General features: G+C 35.5%; 1 pseudogene; it reads right to left on the bottom strand.

Moving 5' to 3' along the window:
- Positions 1–9,369: 9,369 nt before the first annotated feature.
- LOC149927016 (very long chain fatty acid elongase 6 pseudogene) lies at positions 9,370–10,218 on the bottom strand (annotated as a pseudogene).
- Between the last annotated feature and the right edge of the window lie 8,213 nt (positions 10,219–18,431).

The following is an 18,431-nucleotide window of genomic DNA, read 5'->3' as shown; positions in this document are numbered from 1 at the left end:
TAACGGTAATAGTGAGTGTAGGGAGCTGTTGGCTCCCGTGGCATGCATGGCTTGCCACCACCCTCCTACGCATTGTAACCCGGCCACCTGAATTAAAGGCTTCAAAGGTCGCTTGATGACTTAGGCCAAAGGTGGTGCCTTGTGTATTATTGTATTTAATTGTATTCGTTTTTAGTGGCATATTTGAACCCCAATTTAAAAGGTTCAACTTCGAACTAAATAGGTTGCTCCCTGGGTTTTTTTCTACTTTGCCCCTTAAATTGTTCAGTTCTCAACTTATCTTAATATCAGTGTAGTTAAAATTTAATGATTTAATAGTAAATGAACTATTACCAGTGCCGGCACCATTAATTATTCCTGGGTGGGACCGAATGTTGAGGCCCCTTTACGAGATTAGGCGAAATAGTTGGAGTTTAAACAACAAATTTTGTATTTATTACGATAACTTTATTTTAAATTTCGAAGGCGCCAATAATAGTTTTGGAAGTCCCTATGCATCTTGGTTTTTCGAGGTCCCTAAACATAGTTTTCGGAGGCCCCTATTCATAGCGTTTTGGAGGCCCTTTCAAATTCACAGGTAGGGTAGGGCTGGTAGTCACGTGCCTACCTGTGCCTATTGCTGGCGCCGCCACTTATTATGACGAAATATGCAAAAAGGTACGTTCACGTTCAACAGAAAATTGTATAAATAGTTTTTTTTCACGAACTTGTATACTTATTTGTTTTAATAAATTATATTTCTAATCGTAATTAATTAGGCAAAAGTCTTAGATAACACGTTTTCGGTAACGTAATAACGAATCGTTAAAGGTGTGACACATAAAAATCGGATGATATCTTCATTAATTATGACGTTTTTATCCATTTTTGGCGGATTTTCCTGAAGTGGATAATTGGGGGGGATTGCACCACGTGAAATAGCGCTCCGAATTCTATAAAATACCCGAGTTTCAAAACTATGGCATTTTGTTCCGGGTCAAACCCTAGATTGCCTGTACTAAAAAGCGTAGGTATAATAACTTAATACGGGAACCATAAGCCGCAGTGCCAGATACAACCTCGCGGGAATCCGTTCTGGACCTAATTGAGATAGTGACAAATTTCCAATTGAGATCAAAACGTCCGTAAATTAGACATAGTGACGCGTTGAATTGTACGAGTTATTTATCGCTGTACAGTAGCATCAGTCGATCGCTTTCGAAAGGTACACGTAGACGTTTTCGATCTCGTCCCGAAAGCATTCCCTATCGGAATTTCGAAGCCCTAATTTAGGCACGTGCCAGTGTCGGCGCGTTGACAAATGAGCCTTTTATATGGCGTTCTCGTTCGACGGTATCGAGTTTTCGGCGCATTACCTAACAAATTCCCAACGTTAGAAGTCGCTTCGGTGGTAGCTAGAGGTTTTACCGCGAAAAAGATTATCGATTGACCGTGTTTCGAGGCTAAACCTCGAGACGTGCCGCGGCCTGCGGACCAGATCCCCGGGGACACCATCCCCTCTCTGGCGGACGCGAATTTATCAGGCCACGGAACGGAGAGAGAATTTCCCATTGCCTGATAAGTCCAATCGCTCCGGTCGTAGTTAATAGCGGTAAGTTCTCTATAATAGGCGCTATCTCATTTTCTCTGGCTCGGCGCCACAGATTTGTTCACTGGTTGAGCGCCAATTCATCTACGCCCATTACCAAACACGCCTTATCGCTTTTCATTCAACGGATTGAAAAAGCCACCTCATTTACTTGATTGGCCAAAACAGAGGCTTACATTGTTTAGTTATATTACGGTTATTATTAAACCTTCTCCCTATACTGCTCACCTCACTCGAAACATGAACTATCACAGGCTCAGTTGCGTAGCTAGGGGTGGGGGCGCACTTGGGGCCGTTTTGGGGGTGAAACCCGAACGTAAAAAAAAATAGAGAAATTCGTAAAACCTTTTTTACACGTTTAGACTAGTAAGTAGCACACCGTGATATCCGTCACTGCACAGGCTCACATTGATCGGTTTAAAGGGAATATATAACCTCTGGTACTTCTGTTGACCTTTTTAAAGATAAGCTTACAAACTATAGCGATTTATCCACACAGAAATAAAAATAAAAATATCACATAACAAAGAGAAATTAAAACCTTGGATTACATTGGGGTAAAAAAAAGAGATAAAATGGCCAACAAAAATAAAAATTGAACCTTATAACCTTCTCTTAAAAAAAAATTATAGAAATCATCGAAATAAAATTAATTCTTTGATTAAAACAGTCAAATTTAATTATTTTAAAAATAAAATCCAATATAAAGATAAAGACCCAAAACTAATTTGGAGAACTATAAACCAAGCTACCCAGAACCTGAAAAAAAGAAAAAGACAATCAATTGGTAATATTAAAAATGGCCGTCACTTAGTAGATAATCCTAAAACTGTAGCTAACCTCTTTAATGAATATTGTTCTTCAGTAGGCCCAACACTTGCACATGATAAACCAAGGTAATAATCGTAATTATAGTGAGAATGGGTACGCAATTAATTCTAATAAAAACTCCGGTAGTCTATTCATTTCACCAAGTACTCCCAAAGACATTGAAATAATAATCTCAAACTTAAAAAATACTAATTCCAATGGCCTGGACAACATCAGTATAAAATCTATAAAACTACTCAAAAACCATACATCAATTCCTTTATCCCACATTTTGAATATATCTATTGTTAACGGTATTTTCCCGGATATATTGAAACACTCTATTATAATTCTTGTTTTTAAAGCAGGGAAAAAAGATATTGTAGGAAACTACAGACCAATTTCACTAATAAGTAATATCTCGAAGATATTTGAAAAATTTATAAAAACTCGGTTAACTACATTCCTTGAAGATAATAACTTATTATCGAAAAATCAATATGGCTTTCATCAAAAATTAAATACCAACGACTCGTTACTTGAAGTTACAAATTACCTATATAATTACCTAGATAAAAATAAAAAAGCAATTAGTATTTTTATAGATTTAAAAAAAACTTTCGACACGTTTCTCACCCTATATTATTAAAAAAACTTGAAAAATATGGTATTCGAGGCTTGGCATTAGATTGGTTTAAAAGTTATCTGCGTGATCGTTTATGGTAGTTAAAGTAAATAATACTTACCCTCGCCTTTTAAGTTATGGTATTCCACTTAAGGACTAGATTTTTCCACCTATTGTTTTCCTGTTAAAAACCGTGGGGAAAATCGTATTTCCATGGTTTTTCCACCTCTAGTGCCAAAATTCAATAAAAAATAAATAATAAAAGCAATATATTCTTCTATTCTATTTACTCTTCTTCTGGCCTTTTTTTCATCTATCCTATTTGCAATGACCAAATTAGTCACTTAATAGATATATCAATGATTAATTTAGCACGAAAAGAGTTGTTTCGACTTTTTTCCGGTTTTTTTCATTTTTTCCGGTTATTACCAGTTTTTCCCACATGTCCCGGCAAAAACAGGTTTTTGCCGGTCTTTTGCCAACCCTGCTTAGGTCCCATTCTATTTTTAGTCTACGTGAATGGAATATGAAACATTCAAATAGATGGTCGTTTAATATCATTTGCGGTTGATACTCTTATCCTATGTAATGCTGATACTTGGGCTGAAGCCTATGAAAGTGCTCAAAACTCGCTAAATAGAGTATTTATGGCTGTAAACATTTGTCTGCTTACTTTGAATGGAGATAAAACGAAGTATATTTGTTTAGCTGTAGAAAGACTAGTGTTCGGCATTCGATTAATTTTTATCCATGAATAAAATAAGCTCGGCGATATTTAAATAATATTTATTTAAATAACCAATAGTTGAATAAAAATTGTAAAATGTTTAAATAATCGAAAGTGAATAAGCCTATTATTTAAATAAAACAAACAATTATTTAAATAAATACCACTTTTATTCAAATAAATGCTTGGTTGCGTAAAAAACATAATTAAATAAGTTAAAATGATATTCTTTTTACCAACGTTTTTTAAATAAATCGGAATAACCTCAATTTAAAAATACATAACCACCCTGATACTCATATCTGTACCGATAAATACCTCGAATTAGAAGAAGTCACAAAAATTGAATACTTAGGGTTAACTATTGACCAAAACTTAAAGTGGGATTACCACATTAATAACATTATAAAAAAATTACGATCGTGTATCTTCAAATTTTATGAAATTCGAGGCTTCCTTTCTTTAACATGGACAAAAACTGTATATTACGCTGTGGCACAATCTATATTAAGCTGTGGCATAATTGCTAGGGGTGGTACTTTTAAGTCAATTATAGAGCCTTTGGAAATTGCCCAACGAAAAATCATAAGAATATGTTTACGTAGGAGTGCCTTCGAACACAGAATAAAACAATTGTATACAAAAACCATCTTAATGTCCACTTTTGTAAAACGCGATAACCTTTTGAACCATAATGTTTACAACACCCGTTCGGCTTCAGATGGTCATTTCATACTAGATAAAAAAACAAAACCATTTGGCTAAAAAAATCCACTTTATCTTGGATCCAAACTTTATAATATATTAAATAAAAATATTAAATCTTGTAACAATATTCATTTGTATAAAAAAAAGAATGTCTATATGGCTAGCTGATTATGGATACAAAAACTTGTACGATTTTCTAGGTTTTAATTAACTGTTCTCTTAATTTGTTTCTTTTTAATTCTTCCTAATTATACTTAACTTATTGCTTACTTAATGGCTTTGAAATCAAATTGTAGCACACAAAGGTCACAATGATTATTGTTCTAATGTTTTTCCCCCACCACGCACGAGCTTTTGCCTATGTGGAAATTGGGGTGATGTATGTACATAGGTATCTAACATTAATGTATTATACATGTCATCAGGGTAATTCCACGAAAGATTTTCCCACCTGGAGCACCATATTTAATCCGATTTCGATGAAAACTTGTATTTAGGGTTAATTTTGTCGTGGAACCACGATCTGAAATTTTCGCGACGAGTAGTTACGGAGATACGGGATAGGCGATTTTATGAAAATGACCTTGACCTCTAATACGTTCGTATAATTTTCTCAGTTTCTACTTATCGTAAAAATGTGTATGATATCTTTTTTTAAAGACAACGGAGAGACAATTACGATGAAAAATACAGATTAAAACAGTAAATATTGTTACCAAGAGAAAAAACGAGTTTAATTATTTGACCCTTGACCCTGAAAATAGCTATTTTTATTATTTTTTTTATTTTTTTTATTTTTTTTCAAATTCTCCATACAAAATATAGAAGGAAACGAAAAATTGCGAGGGTAAAATGTTTTATTTTTGAGAAAATAATATATTTATATTTCAGGTAGAAGCGTCACGATTAAATAATTTGCCCCGCGGTCCGAAATGTCTCTGCACGGAAATGCCTACGTCCCGAGACATTTTGGGCGTTGCTTGGTGGTTTGTTGCTGAGGTTATCCCTAAAATTGATGGCATCTTGCGCAAAGAAAAATAGTGCGAGTGACATACAACATAAAGTGATTTTTCTTTAACTATTACATCAGGGAAATGTAAATATGTAAAAATCCCTGAGCACCTTAAATTCTTCAGTTTACATAACTAGTAGGAGTAATAATGACGGTAAATATTAAGCCGTAATGTGGTGTACACATCCGCGGTTTGGTGGTGCACTAACAGAAGTCTAACCGAGGTGGTTATCACCGATTTTCGGTTGCCATGGGAAAACTAAAGCCCATTGCATCTTTTCCCTTTGGCAATTTTCATAGTACCATAAGGTCTACCTAACCCCCGAGTTTCAACAAAATCGGTGATAGCCACCTCGGGTAGTCTCCTTTGTAAGTAAGTCGCTTTTGTGTCGTGGTTCAAATGCTGACTATAAAAATCTTGAAAGTTTTGGAGATAGTTACTTTTTTGATCCCTTTTAAAGTCGGTATGGTTAGATATGGATATTATCCATGGATAAACAACGATTTAACATGCAAAAAATAATTTATATTTTCGGATAATTGTAGGTTATGGATAAAAATAAAATAAGTGGTTAATTTTTATCCAAACGCCGAGCTCTAGATATGGTGACCTAACATTTTGGACCACTTGCTGACTTGAAAAAGACCTTACAATGTTTATTATTAATTTAAAAAGATTAACGAAATTCAAATAGTGAATAAGCCTAGGGGCTAACCACTCTTAGAAAGTCTGTACGCCGGATTACGCTTAGATTAGCACTGCCAAAGGCAGGGACTTCAAAGATTACGCGTAATCCCATTAGTACAGATACGGCTCTGTTTACCGATTACGCAGAGTGATCAGCCCCTCGGAATAAGCACCAAACGAAAAGGTATCAAGTTTTAATTTATCTAAAATATTTAAAGATATTATTGTTTCTATCAATTTATTTTTTCATGTAATCGTAGGAAATATATATTTGTATGTATATGATACGTGTACTAGAAATAAAACAGCCCTCTGTTGAAAACTCATTGATCTTTTTTATTTGTAATTCGTGTATTATATGATATTTAATTATAATTATAGTCAGTTTCGAGTCGAAAATACGTAATTTTTTGCAGTTGGCCCAACGAAGTTTCGGAGTCAGTTAACCATCACTTTTATAGTCGGTATAGAGTCACAATTTGAAATCGGGCCGACTGTGGTCCAACGTCGTTTTAGGGTACATTTTTAGTCGGAAGAGAGTCAACCTTTAAAGGTCGGCAGACCCTATTTCCCCTCAAACATTTCGACCCTAAAATCGTAGCCATTTGAGGGGTAGAAACTGCCTCTAGACTGCGAATTTGCATAGCTTATTGAACGAATTTTTATTCAATTTCTAAAAATGAAAACGATTAATACAAACCTGTTGCAAATCGAATTAGTATTGGTCAAAATATAATTTTGAATTATCTACTTTAAAAACCAACTTCGGGTAATTTTCATTATAGATTAGTAGTTAAACGTTGCCCAAAATAATAATATCTTAACTTAAAAACCTTTCTAAAGGCGTAGAGCTATTAATTTTAATTAAGTAACCATATTTAATTACTTCTTTCGTTATCAATTGGTACTAAAGCAAACTACCAAAAGTGAATAGTGCTTCCAAGTAATATTAGTAACGTTCGTTAATGTCTTGGTTATTTTTAATATATTTTAATGATGATGGCTATTTTTGAAATTTTGGGAATTTGTGAGATCAGGTTTAATGGTACCAGTCATTTTCCAAGGAATAGCCTGATTTTGCTATTATCTTTCCTTCTAACAAAATAGAAATAAGTATGACATTTTAATAGAAAATCATGAATTTTTCTAACCCTAATTACGAATAAAAACTTTTTCCCAAATATTGAATAATATATCGTGGTAAATGTATAATTTTGTTTGTTCATTTAGGCGTCGTACTAATTACCAGAAAAAGTTATTTGATTTGATTATGATAGTTAACGTTTCCTTACATGTTTAGGCATGTCAATCTGTTTTGGTACATTGCAGTTAACAAAGAATGGACTTTCCGCTTGGACAGATATCTGAGTGAACCTTCCGGTTTTTAACACAAGCACCGTTCGAAGACATCTTCAGAATTTATTTGAAGAAATTCGCCTCGCTTAAGTGAAAGTCCGAAATTGCCTCAAAAGAGTCAAGGTCAAATAGGAAGACTTTAAATTAACATCTTCGACATTGACGACCGAACTGATTTTCAGGCAAGGCTTAGTTCCACCCAGAGCCTCCTAGTGACTGAATATGCCCAAGTACAAATGTTCGGTCAGAAAATTTGTCAAACTTATTATAAGTATGTTACTTATGGTTCAAATCACCAAATAGAAATTTCGTTTAGGGAAAACACCAGCATCCAAATTAAATGCGCTTGGGAAAAATTTCTTTAGCAAGCGTGCAGAGGTTAATTTCCATCCCTTTATCGGTAAAATAGGCATAAAAGCGCCTGCGAGTGTACGAAGTTATAACAAGGAGCGGCCATGTTTAAAAGTAACGTAAGCTACGCCATCTTAGTTTTTAACGATATTACAATTTTCTATTTCAAAAAACAGACTAGACGCAAAGAAGTAGGCTGTTGCTTATTACTGCCAACAGGAGGGCCGAGGGGCTTGCTAACAGAATCGCACCACGTGTTACCTACGCACATGCGCACAATGATATAAGAATTTTTAGCTTAGAGGGATGTTGTCAGATATTTGTATACCGGTGTTCCAAGCGCAATCATGGCAGCCTGCTGCACCGGTGATCTCATCATTCTGCTCTACACCAGCATCAACAAGCCGGACATTTGGCAAAACCGCAGTGGATAGCAGAACCCTACTACTGACGGTCGCACCCTCGACGCAAGCCACTCACCTCGCCAAAAGGCTTAGCAATGGGGCGACCAGCTTTCACTTCGCCCACAGCTGTGGGATAGAAAGTGGAGGCTTATAACACCTCTAGCCGCCACCCTACCTAGGTAGGTAGAGAGCCAAACCCTTCAGAAAAGGCTCCTTAAGGGGAACGACGTGCATTAATTAATTATTGTGGTAAGGCATAATGCGTTCCGAAAATAAGTTTGAATTTAAATGAGAGAACCGAAAGTTCAAGCTTCCCAATTGTAGCAAAAGATGGCGCTCCGGTATCACGACACGATTTTTTTAATGTTCCCTTTGGGATGACGAATACCTTCTACAGAGGAGCCATCTACTATCGGATAAAATAAATAGTTCACAAGGCTTTAGCTAACATCTTTAAGGGAACTATAATGATACTTTTAGTATTTATTAACAGAAATTGCACATTAAAATAAACAAATTTATTAGAGAAAAATGTTTACCATAGCTTAAAAAGATAGTAACGTTCATTATTTTTTTATTTCAAGGCCTGTTAGTACTTCATAAGTAACATAATAACACCAAGTATGACATCTAGCAAATATATTCAGCGAATTGATATTCATAGCTATTGCAAAATCATGGTTAATTTCAACACAGGGTCCAAGTTGGTTAGAAAATTATCATAAGAACACTAGAATATGTCATAATTATTTCTATTAGGTTATTTATGGTACTTGTACGCCAATAATACAAGTTTAGGCAGTATATACTAAATTTTAACCGACTTTAAACATCAACAAAAGTAATCTACATACAATCATACCCCAAGTCGATAATATTTTCGTTCAGTCTATAATATTTTCCCATAATAAATACACTTATTCTTCACACGCTTAAATTTTACTGAGAGCTACTCGCAACACAAACTCTACGGTGGAATTCATCGAGTTTTGCGTTCGCTCGCTTTCGCATCTTACTGAGAGTTTGACTGCTCCTCGCTAGGGGGAGATTGCCTTCCCAGTAAAATATTTAGCCAAGAGACTTATTTACGGAACAACAGGTTAAGAATGTTTCTTTCGTTCAATTTTCAAGGTCGTAGATCTTTTGTCAAAAACATAACTATGGACAAAGAAATTAACGAAGAACACGAAGAACGTGCCGTACCCGAACAAAATGGCCACGACACTTTCCGGGTTCATTTGACACTGCCCGCCATTTATCAGAACGACGGCCGCGTAAGCACTAGCAACGAGTCCAAGCACCATTTGCGATATTTGGGCCGTCGTGATGACAAAGGCGATGCTGCGCGGAATTTGGATGCCCAGGGCGCGGAGGGCGTAATAGGCGTACATCACCGCGTGTATGGAATAGTTGACGCTCATCATCCATCTGGCCATGGAGGGATAGTCGGGTGAAACATGCCAGCAGATGCACAGCGTGACGACGTGGTGGAACCAATGAAGAACCACGAGTTTCTGCTTGCGGACGACAATGAAGGCAGTGTCCGCCAATTCGGGAATTTTGGACGTGACAAAGGCTACTGCCCAGAAACCACTGATCTTGTTGGCGTAGTCAAATCTCGTACAAACCGAATGATGAAGACCGTATTCCTTCAGGACGTGGACCAGTTCCGGGACCACTCTGTAGGCGCCGATCAAACTGAACACGGACAGGACGACGTTCCAAATGATTAGGAATTTGCGAACTCTCAGTGGTGGACGGTTCCTCATGTACGCCTTGCCGGCAAAAACGGCGCTCAGGTAAAAGGCGCCGATGTACCAGCAGAGGTTCCTATTTTGGCTCAACCATTCTTTGTTTTTCAAGGCGTCGAAATTCTCCTCAAACGGAAATATGAAATCGTACGTCGGAGAGTTTGGGAAGCGGATTATTCTGCTGGCGTTCGTCTTCATGGTCGCTTTTGAAGTGAATTTACGCCGTTCGTTTCATGGTCACTACCGAAATTATGATGTATTCTTTATCCGGTGAGAATCATTTCGATAACTTTCCTTACCAAACTACCAAATTGTGTAAAATATGAATTCCCTTCGAAAACCGTCAAAGAGGAAATATTCTTAATCAAACGCGTGCAACAAACTGGAATTATTAGGACAGGAACTTCAATGTTGAATATAAAAGTGACGCGAAGCAGTATACACGTTAAATAAAACACCTGTCGAATACATTTCGCGCCTAGCTGACGAAATTTTAGTGTAGCTGTCGATATTTCGTACAAATATATTACGATATATTAATTTATTACATATTTTTTAGCTTTGAGGAAATTAACTAACCTTGCAGGTATAGCATAGCGAAATTAAGGTTTTCTAAAATTTTGTAATACATTTCGTAAGCTCTTTAACTATCGTAGAATTATGTTGTTCTTAGGGCCAGACTTAGAAGGAACCCGATTTTTGATAATTCTTGTGTTTGAAAATCCCAAATGTGGATGAAATAGGCAAAAAGCAATATTAGTTAAATTTACGAACATCTCATAGGTCAAAGGACTCAATTTGAGACCAAGCTCAGGTATTTTTAAATAAATATTGTGAGCTTGAGACGAGACCGATAAGTTTTCACGTTAAAAACGAGCCCGAACTGAGGTATTGTGGAACTAGTGAGCCCGAGCTTGAGCCCCTGTTAAAATAAAGTTACTCGAGCCCGTATTAAAACTTAACATTCTTAGAGCTCAACCTTGAGCCCAACATAATACTTGAGCCCGAGCTCAACTCACGATTACGATAGAGCTCGAGCTTGAGCCTTTAGTAGTTTTAAAACTTAGTGAGACCGAGCTCGAGGCATTCATTTTATTTTATTTTTTATTCGGGATTGTATCGTGTGGGACAAATTCAGTCCGCTCGTCCACCTGATTAATCAGGGTGAGATATGTGTAACGGCCACGCCAACGTGGGGATACGTGGGGACAGGGGTGGGGACACCCGTGGCCGAAGTATTCCGATCAACCGTTGATCATTTTATTTGTAAGTAACTATTGTGAGCCTGAGCCTGAGATCACATGTCGAAATGTAATTGTTGCGAGCCCTAGCCCGAGACCACCCATCGATTTGTAAATATAGTGAGCGCGAGCCCGAGAGGGTTTGTAGGTTTTTAATCTACTGAGCTCGAGACCTCACATCAGCGGGGAAATTTAGATTTCGAGCTCGAGCCCGAGACCCGGTCAATAATTGGTGAGACCAAGGTGAGCCCGAGACCATCCGTAAGCTCATATACGAATTCAGTGAGGTGAGATCGAGTCCAGCTCTTATCGTTGACCTATGGTGAGAATAACGTTTCATAAAATAATTTATATTTATTGTAAATAGTACACTATTATTATTGACTGTAAAAATGACAATTTAGAGGAAACTAACTTAAATTTAGTTGTAATTAGAAATTAAAATTAATTTAAAATATAGCTTACGTTATCCATGCACCCACATTATCAATCAATTTGTTAAGACTAAGATTTATTACACGTTAAAAAATCTAAAATATCAAATAGAATGCACAAAAATCCGATTTAAATGAAATGAAGTTTGTTTTGTTAAATGAAAAAATCAACAGCCTTGGCCTCAAGTCGAACCGACTTTAAATCACCCTAACAAGGCAATATAGCGCAAAGCTCCAGGAGCCTTTAGGCAGATACCAGTACTAAAAACTAGTTGGGTTTTACCTTAATTAAAGATAATGCCGTGGTATTAAAAGCTATTCTCGTAAATGAAAGCGGATCGAGACTCGTTAATGATCTTCAATATAGAGGTAAAGCAGAGCACTCTACAAGTTTGAACTACAACGTCGGGAGTCACGTGAGCCTTTTACACATTTTTACCTCTCCGAGAGGTTTATAACCTCGGAGGGAAATTACAATCACCGTGTCTGTTTGTCTGGAGGCACGCGTTCGCAGTTTTTGGGATTTGGTAAAACGATTTTTAAAACTTTGTTATTTCCAAAACCACGTATCTCTTTTTTTGCGGTTTGTGTACATAGCTCAGGGGTTACGTGTTTTTGGAAATACGGACGTACTTTTTTCATGGTCCTGTAGTTGAATGATATGCGAGTTTGTGTTTTGTATGCACTGACAAGGAGACGACCCGAGGTGTAAACCTCCGATTTTGTTTAAACTCGGCGAAGTAGTAGACCTTAACGTAACTTCAAAATTCCCAAAGGGAAAAGTTACGCTGGACTTTCGTTGTGCCATGGCAACCGAAAAAGTTTTTGACAACACCAAATACAAACTTCTCTATGTGATTTAACATTGGAAAATCACATATTTCCAGGGTCCCCCCCCCCCCCTATGAAAAGACAAAAAAAAATTCAAAAAATTAAATTTTCAAAAAATATGTAAATTGGGAAAGAAAAATTATTTTTGGGTAAGATAGACTATTTTTGGGTGATTTGGTCGTCGTTGGGTAAAAGCGAGCGAGGTAGGGTAAATTGAGGTAAGTTAAAATATTTCTGAATAATTGCTAATTAAACTAACAAAATAGAAATTTATTTAGATAAATTCGACTAAATGGGACCAATTTAAAAAAATTGGGTAAACCCGAAAAATAAATTTTGGTATGTTTATGTTAAACACGATAAATATTCGACAATATAAGTAATAACGTGTAAATTTTTATTATTTTTAGTTAATTCGTCTGCATTGGACAAAATCGATTAAATTGGGTAAATTCTGATAATTTAAGGTAATGTTAATATATTACGGAAAATCCGAGTTAAATTCGGTAAGATAAAGTAAAGTTCGGTAAGTTACGACTAATTTGAGTAAATTCATCTAAATTGGACAAAGTTGATTAAATTGGGTAAAGTCGATTAAATTGGGTAAGTACTAATAATTTAAAAGAAATAATGTAAGTAAATGCAAGTTAAATACGATAAGATGAAAACCTAAAAATATATAAATTGGGAACATTTTACTATTTTTGGGTAAATTATTCTGTCGTTGGGTAAATGAGAGCGAGCTATGGTAAATGTTCATAAATTGAGGTAAGTTAAAGTATTTGTGAATATATAACAAAATATAAGTTAATTAAGATATATTTGACTAAATTGGATCAATTTCCATAAATTGGGTGAAACCGAAAAATTCAGTAAAATTTGGTAAATTTGAGTGAAATACGATAAAAATTCGACAATATAAGTAATAAAGGATAAATTTTAATTTATTTGGTTTAAATCGTCTAAATTGGACAAAGTCGATTAATTGGGGTAAATACTGATAATTTAAGGTAAATGTTAATATATTACGGAAAATACGAGTGAAATTCAGTAAGATAAAGTAAAGTTCGGTAAGTTACGACTAATTTGAGTAAAGTCGATTAAATTGGGTAAAGTTGCTTAAATTGGGTATAGTCGATTAAATTGGGTAAAGTTGATTAAATTGGGTATAGTCGATTAAATTGGGTAAATTCGATGAAATTGGGTAAGTACTAATAAATTAAAAGAAATAATGTAAGTAAATGCAAGTTAGATACGATAAGATGAAAACCTAAAAATATATAAATTGGGAACATTTTAATATTTTTGGTTGAATTCTTCTGTCATTGGTTAAATGCGAGGAATTTGAGCAAATACGAATACAGTAGGGAAAATATGTAAAAGTAAGATAAATGCAGGCAACATAGGCAAGACCAAGTCAAGTTGGGTGAACTCTACCTAGTTTGGGTACTTTACTTTACTTTAAAAACTTGTCGAGGTTAACGGTAATAGTTAGTGTAGGGAGCTGTTGGCTCGATCGCGTGGCATGCAGGGCTTGCCACCACCCTCCTACGCATTGTAACCCGGCCACCTGAATTAAAGGCTTCAAAAGTCACTTGATGACTTAGGCCTAAGGTGGTGCCTTGGGTATTAGCCTAGCTGATTATTATTATTTTTTATTATTATCTGGAAATTGCAAATTAATTTTTGGAAAATTCATTTCATTTGAGAGCTGTCAATTTATTAAGATTAAATCTAATAATTTGGTTAAAGTTTAATAATATGGGTAAATTTAAGTAATTTTAATAAATTATTATTAAATATGGTAAGTAAGTGCTAATAAATTTAATATTTTCGGGTAATTTAAGATAAAACATGTAAACAGTTTAAGTTCACGGCCTGATTGGTAAATCGAAATAATTTTCGAAAAAGTAGGTTAAAAAGTATTAAAAATTAATTTTGTTCTTAAAACACAAAATCAAATTCTAAAAATGCATGTGGTAAACTGGTATCGTAGTAGAAGCATAAAATTCCTCTGCAATGAGAACATTTTATAAATCTAATTTTGGGGCAGTCAGGTCGTGTATATAAATGTGAGTCACTGGTGTTAAAAGTAAAACAAGCCTCTTTAACAGGGTAGTATAGTGGCTTGTTGTTACTAAGTCCGGACGAAAAACATTAATATTTTATAATTGCTTGAAATATTTTAGCGGAAAATGTATTATGGAGTAATGAATGTAATCTAATTTTCCTAAATTATTTTTTAATTTACTAGTTTTCACCCAATTTAATCGACTTTGTCCAATTTAGGTGAATTTACTCAAATTAGTCGTAACTTACCGAACTTTACTTTATCTTACCGAATTTAACTCGGATTTTCCGTAATATATTAACATTACGGTCATAACCTTAAATTATCAGTATTTACCCAATTTAATCGACTTTGTCCAATGCAGACGAATTAACTCAAATTTACACGTTATTACTTATATTGCCGAATATTTCTCGTGTTTAAAATAAATATACCAAAATTTATTGTGTTTTTCGGGTTTACCCAATTTTTTTAAATTGGTCCAATTTAGTCGAATTTATCTAAATAAATTTCTATTTTGTTAGTTTAATTAGCAATTATTCACAAATATTTGAACTTACCTCAATTTACCCTAAATCGCTCGCTTTTACCTAACGACGTACCAATCACCCAAAAATAGTCTCTCTTACCCAAAAATCCAAAAAAAAATTCCAATTTACATATTTTTTTGAAATTTTAATTTTTTGAAATTTCTTTGATTTTTCATAGGGGGGGACCCTTGAAATATGTGATTTTCCCATGTTAAATCACATAGAGAAGTTTGGATTTGGTTTTGTCAAAAACCTTTTCAGTTGCCATGGCAAAACGAATGCCCTGCGTAACTTTTCCCTTTGGGAATTTTGAAGTTACGTTAAGGTCTACTAATTCACCGAGTTTAAGCAAAATCGGAGGGTTACACCTCGGGTCGTCTCCTTGTGAGTCTTTTTTTCGATTTTGAGAGACATTCGCGAATGCCTTGTCGAAGGCTTTAGTGCCACATCCAGTAACATATTTTTAATCCAAGCTGCTGCCGTCTGGATTCAGGCAACTAGGTGCCGTACCGTCAGGTCAGAGTCTCACGCCACGGTCAACTTTGACACTCGTGCAATAGCGCTACCACTAATTTAATAAGACATTTGAGAAACAATCACAACTTGGAAATAACTATTTCTAACGAACAGGCAAAAACAAAGAATTACATAATAAAAGTCATCGAAATCTGAAATCGTTAAAAATACTAGTCAATCTAACCAAGGCCGAAAATTTGAATTGGTAAAACAAATGCGATTGAAGACTTCTTTCGACATCATGGTATAATCCAAGAAAATGAAAATTTTGCCCAGTGATTGAACCTTGGCACAAACCGGTCGACATGATGTTTATGATTTTACCATGAAAATTATGAAGCAAATAATTCAAGAAACTCCAAAAGTATTGGGAGGGAGGTTTTCCTACATCCCCTACACTCTTCAGTGCAGTGTTCCTAAGTGACTTCAACGATACCAAGTCAATTCTTAAACCGTGGTGGGTTTTAATATATAAATTCAATTTTTCTAAAATTGTTCTTTAGTTTTAATGTATATTTTCCAAATATTCAGTGGTGTAGTCCTAAGAAAAAAAAGAACCGGGGCCAGTGTGAGAAATAAGGCACTATCACAGGCCAATCGCCAGTTTAAAAATGAAATGCTTGGGGTGTTAGTGGCCCTGGTGACCACTTAATTATTTCAAAGTTTTTTCCCTTCAAGATTTTAGTTCATTCAAGAACGTATATATGTATAAGAACGTTGAACAAAAGGCATAGCTTGGGTCATGATGCAATCGGTTTCAGTATAACTCCACCCTAAAATCCGCGTGCAGCGCGCGCTGGCACTAGAAACGGTTTTAACCTTTAGCGAGCGCCACATGCGGTTTTTTTGAGCGGAGTTATTCTGCAACCGATTGAATCATGGCACCAGGCGCCAATTTGATCGTTCAACTCTCTTATACATATATACGTTCTTGGTTCATTAAAAAAATACTATATTAATCCTAAAATTGTTTGGTATTTGCTTGCTATGCTGTGTGCTTGGTCTTGTGTCAATTGTGTGTATGGGTGGGGGACTGGGTGTCGTGAGTCTGTCTATTCTACACTCTACACATAGTTTAGAAGAAGCCTTTGACTGTATTAGCGTCTATGGGAAGATAACATGGAGTGCCAACTCCCTATGGGTCGTGCAGCCCGAATTGACCTCGCGAGTCGCCGAGGTTCGGGGCTTCGGGCGCCTGGTGCATTGTAATAAATACCCATAATAACTAACCTAACTAAGCCTATGCCCTAGCACATATTGTCAAGAATAGATAATTTGACCATAAATTATGAAAGAATTGAAATTGAAATAATTGCATCGAAGAAATTCTAATTTAGCGTTTCTCTATTGATTAAAAACATATGCGCCACCCAGGTTTCGAACCCAGACCATTCGGCTTGACAGGCGGACGTTCTACCACAGAACCACCGACACTTGTTACGCCTTATTGAAAATTAGACCTTCAGCTTTGTCGGAAGCGTATATAATAGAGTACGATATTTTGGTTTAATTGAAATAGAATTGAAATTGAAATTATTGCATCGAAGAAATTCTAATTTAGCGTTTCTCTATTGATTAAAAACTAATGCGCCACCCAGGTTTCGAACCCAGACCATTCGGCTTGGCAGTCGAGCGCTCTACCACAGAACCACCGATAGCTCCTTAGGTTCACTGAAATTAAGACACGCATCGTAAGCATAATAGGTAATAAAGTCATTTTTTATTAATGAATTTATGAAGGCCTAATCTGGTTTTTTTAAAGGTTAAATCTTGTTTTAGCGCAGTCAGCCGAGATAAGAGGGTTAAAGGGTAGACCCTGTGCGTGGTCCACTTTGTTAGTTTTTTTGTTATTTATTTACGGGTATTTTTAATGACCTATATATAGTTGTGTTAATTCGAAGGAGATAATTTAACGTTAATTGCTTTAAGAGCTGGCGGTTAGTCAAGTGGCTCTCTGTGCTTTGTTGATGGTATGGTTTTTGCTTCTTGTAAATTTATTTGGTGTGGATATTTGGATATCTACGATTTCTAACGCAGTCAATGATTTCCTGGGTGTGCGAGTCATTATATGATATTGGAAATTGGACGGCATTGGTCTTTTTCATGCGGTATGTGTCACAACGTCAACTGGAAGTCTACGAGCGTTGAAATAAAATGAGCGTTAAAGATGCGGCAAGTACTTCGTAAGCGAGAAAAATACAAATACTATCTGTAGATATTTCTTTCATTAAAATTTGCTTAGTATTATATTCAACTGATAAACATGTACTGTAAAAAGGGTTAAATTCAATTGTGCATTGTTTTAGTAAGTCTACCTCGCTGTTGTAACTACTAAATTTATAATATTCTGAATAAATTAAACTCGATTGCTTCGTCTCAATTATTTAAATTAAAATTAAAATTTTATACCGGGCAGGGTTTGAACCGAGAATACGTTTTTCGTAAATAACTCTGAATTGCGGAGATATCTTTGGGGTTCGTGTCGAGAAATTAATACCACTAGGGACCATTCTTCCGAGGAGAGGTATATTTTGGCTTGCCAACTTGTTATAAAACATACTTCTGTAAATATGGCACACATTTCTGTATAACAAACTGAACAACCTGTGTTTTTAATAAACGTACTTCTGTAAATATGGCATACCGACACCGTTCTGTAGGACAAACTGAACAACTTGTGTTTTTATAAAACGTTCTTCTGTAAATATGGCATACAGTTCTGTTGCAAAAAAACGGAATTCTATAAACATTTCAGATAATTTCGGTAAAAAACACTTAACCCAGATTT

The sequence above is a fragment of the Leiobunum rupestre genome, chromosome 9 (assembly GCF_980474605.1).
Source record: "Leiobunum rupestre chromosome 9, qqLeiRupe1.1.hap1, whole genome shotgun sequence".
NCBI classification, from domain to species: Eukaryota; Metazoa; Arthropoda; class Arachnida; order Opiliones; family Sclerosomatidae; genus Leiobunum; species Leiobunum rupestre.
This window is presented reverse-complemented; position numbering and strand designations above follow the sequence as displayed.